Here is a 3,700-nt window from a genome sequence, read left to right as displayed (position 1 = left end):
GCGAGACTGGATCCCAGGACTCTGAGATCATGACCCGAGCCGAAGGCAGAGGCTTAACCCACTGAGCCACCCAGGCGCCCTATAATAATTCTTCTAATTATTTTAAAGTGTTTGCTCTTTTACATTTAGGACCTCAAGTCACCTAGGTTTTTATATATGGCCTTCCATATATGTTATTTTTTTAAAGATTATTTATTTATTTGACAGACAAAGATCACAGGTAGGCAGAGAGGCAGACAGAGAGAGAAGGCAAAGCAGGCTCCCCAGGGAGCAGAGAGCTCCCTGACGTGGGGCTCAATCCCCAGGGAGCAGAGAGCTCCCCTGACGTGGGGCTCAATCCCGGGACCCTGGGATCATGACCTGAGCTGAAGGCACAGGCTTTAACCCACTGAGCCACCCAGGAGCCCCATATATATTATTTTATATTGGCTCTCATAGAGATGGCCAGTTGTCCCAGCGCCATATGCTACATAGTTCCCCACTCCCCTCACTGACTTGTGAAGCTATCCTTGTCTTATAGGGACTTCCAATATTTGTATATTTCTGTGTCTGGGCTATGTTTCTCGTTCTGGTGACCTATTCGTTTATCCCTGTGCCACTCCACACAGTTCAGGTGATCATGTCTATATAAGAAATCTTGCCATATGGCAGATACGACTGAGACTGGCTAGCTTTTCACAATATCTGCTTCCTCTTGTTCTTGGGACCACAGCTGGGCTCTGTCTCCCAGCCTCCCTGGCAGTAGGCATGGCCCCATGAGTGAGTTCTGGCCAGTGATGTGAATGGAAACAATGTATACCATGTCTAAGCATTGCCTACAAAAACTTCCACGCATGATTCTTCACTCTCTTTCCTTTCCCATCAGCTTGATGCAAACATGCATGGTGCCTTGAAAGGTGGGAACCAAAAATGGAAGAAGACGGGGTCTACACCTTGCCGCTTGAAGGAGAGATGCCCACTGGTCAGAACTCCCATTTTGGATTTATAGAGGCCAGAAATAAACTTTTATCGTGTTTGAGTCATAAAGATGTTGAGGTTTCTTTGTTTCAGCTACTGATCACCCTAATACCGTAGGGCTAAGTATCTCCCTATCCTCTTGTTCCTCTCCAAAATAGTCTCAGATATTCTTGACCCTTATCATCATAGGAATTTTAAGGATTAGCTTACCAAGTTTCTTCAGAAAACTTCGCTGTGCCTTTGGTTGGAATTCCATTTAATTTCTTCTTCTTCTTTTTTCTTTTTTTAAAGATTTTTTAATTTATTTGACAGAGCAAGAAAGCACAAGCAGGGGGAGCAGCCAGTTGAGAGAGAGAGAGAGAGAAGCAGGCTTCTGCTGAACAAGGAGCCCAACATGGAACTCAATCCCAGGACCCTGGGATCACGACCCGAGCCAAAGGCAGACACTTAACCGATGGAGCCACCAGGTGCCCTCCATTTAATTTCTATATTAATATGTGGAGGCTCACTCTCTCTTTTTTTTTAAACAGCTGTAACTTTTTATTTTATTTATTTATTTATTTATTTGACAGACAGCGATCACAAGTAGGCAGAGAGAGAGGAGGAAGCAGGCTCCCCTCTGAGCAGAGAGCCCGGTGCGGGGTTCGATCCCAGGACCCTGAGATCATGACCTGAGCCAAAGGCAGAAGCTTTAACCCACTGAGCCACCCAGGCGCCCTGGAGGCTCACTCTCTCTACAACACTGAGCCTTTCAATTGATAAACATAACTGATTTATTTACATATTATTTTAGATGGTATTAGATCTTATTTGATTCAATTTTATTAGATCAATAAAGATACAGAATTCATTTTTACATAGGTCCTGTGAATCATCTGTTACATTTAATCACAGTTATGTTGATTTTGTTGGCGTTGTAAATGAAATCTTTTTCTTTTTCATACTCTGTGTCCTAATTTGTTGCTGCTGTTACACAGAAGCCCCAGTGGTTTTTGAATATTTATCTTGTATCTGGCAACCTTGATAAATTCTCTTTTAGTTCTAATGTTGTCTATTTTTTGGATTTTCTGCATAAGCTTTGCGCAGTGGCAGTATTGAAGCCAATGAGGTTTATCTGAGGTTTGATTATTGCTAAATGGATTTTCCACATAAAAAATCATATAAAAGATGTTTTTACTTGCTATTCCCACTGCCTAGAACTACTTTATCCCACCTGGTTCACTCCTTCATGACCTTCAGGCCCTTTTCAAATATCATTGAATCAGTGAGACCTTCCCTAACCTGTATAAAATAACACGCATACACATACACACAGCTTTCTTTACCCCACATCCCCTACATTATTTATTTGTTTTTAGGACAGACATATTATAAATTATTGGTTCGTTTGTGTCTGCCTCTTTGACTATAATATAAGCCCCATAAGAGCAGGAACTTTGTTTTGCTTGCTTCTGTATCATCCAGTGCTTAGCTAAATAGATACATTTTTATTTTTATTATTCAAAAAAATTAGAGAAAGGTTTTAAGATTGTATTTATTTTTAGGGGTGCCTGGGTGGCTCAGTGGGTTAAAGCATCTGCCTTTGGCTCAGGTCATGATCTCAGGGTCCTGGGATCGAGCCCCCGCATTGGGCTCTCTGCTCAGCGGGGAGCCTGCTTCCCTCCCCCGCCCCCGCCTGCCTCTCTGCCTACTTGTGATCTCTGTCAAATAAATAAATAAAATCTTTTTTAAAAATTGTATTTATTTTTAGAAGAGTTTATTTATTTATTTAATTTTTTTTTATTTACTTGAGAGAGAGCACAAGTGAGCAGAAGAGGGAGAGGTGGTTTTTTTTGATGTTTTATTTATTTATTTATTTGAGAGAAAGAGAGCAAGCGAGTAGAGGGAGGAGCAGAGGGAGAAGGACAAGTAGAGCCTGACATGGGGCTCGACCTTACTACGTTGGGTTGATGACCTGAGCTGAACCCAAGAGTTGGACCCTTAACTTACTGAGTCACCCAGGTGCCCCTAGATTTTATTTTTTTTAAGATTTTATTTATTTATTTGACAGAGAGAAAGAAATCACAAGTAAGCAGAGAGACAGACAGAGAGATAGAGGGAAGCAGGCTCCCTGCCGAGCAGAGAGCCTGATGCGGGGCTTGATCCCAGGACGCTGAGACACCCGGAGCTTTGGTGGTGTAGTGGTTAGCACAGCTGCCTTCCAGGACCCTGAGACCATGGCCTGAGCTGAAGGCAGAGGCTTAACCCACTGAGCCACCCAGGAGCCCCTAGATTTTTATTTTTTTAAGTAAGATCTACACCCGACGTGGGGCTCGAACCTACAACCCTAAGACTGAGAGTCATATGTGCTACTGACTGAGCCAGCCAGGTCCTCCTTAATAGATATATTTTGTAAAAAATAAATAGTGTCAAATCTATTCTTACCTTTGTTATCATTCTTCCATGTATTTTTTTCTTTTCATTTTTTTTTTAATTTTTTAAAGATTTTATTTATTTATTTTTTTTTATAAAGAGAGTGAGAGGGAGAGTGAGCACAAGCCAGGGGAGAGGCTGAAGGAGAGAGAGAAGCAAGCTCCCCACTGAGCAGGGAGCCCAATGTGGGGCTCAATCCCAAAACCCTGAGTTCATGACCTGAGCCAAAGGCAGAGGCTTAACCAACTGAGCCACCTAGCCACCCCTTCTTTTTTTTTTAAAGCCAATATTTTTTAAAAGGCAAATTCTTTTTTTTATTGCAATTTTGTCT

The 3,700-nt window shown here is 42.1% G+C and overlaps 1 pseudogene; it reads left to right on the top strand.

Annotated features, from left to right (window-relative positions):
* Nucleotides 1-2,031: 2,031 nt before the first annotated feature.
* Nucleotides 2,032-2,156, top strand: LOC122917848 (annotated as a pseudogene).
* Nucleotides 2,157-3,700: the final 1,544 nt, after the last annotated feature.

The sequence above is a fragment of the Neovison vison genome, chromosome 9, assembly GCF_020171115.1.
Source record: "Neovison vison isolate M4711 chromosome 9, ASM_NN_V1, whole genome shotgun sequence".
NCBI classification, from domain to species: Eukaryota; Metazoa; Chordata; class Mammalia; order Carnivora; family Mustelidae; genus Neogale; species Neogale vison.
Note: the sequence above shows the minus strand (reverse complement) of the source record. Positions and strands in the feature narration are given on the sequence as shown.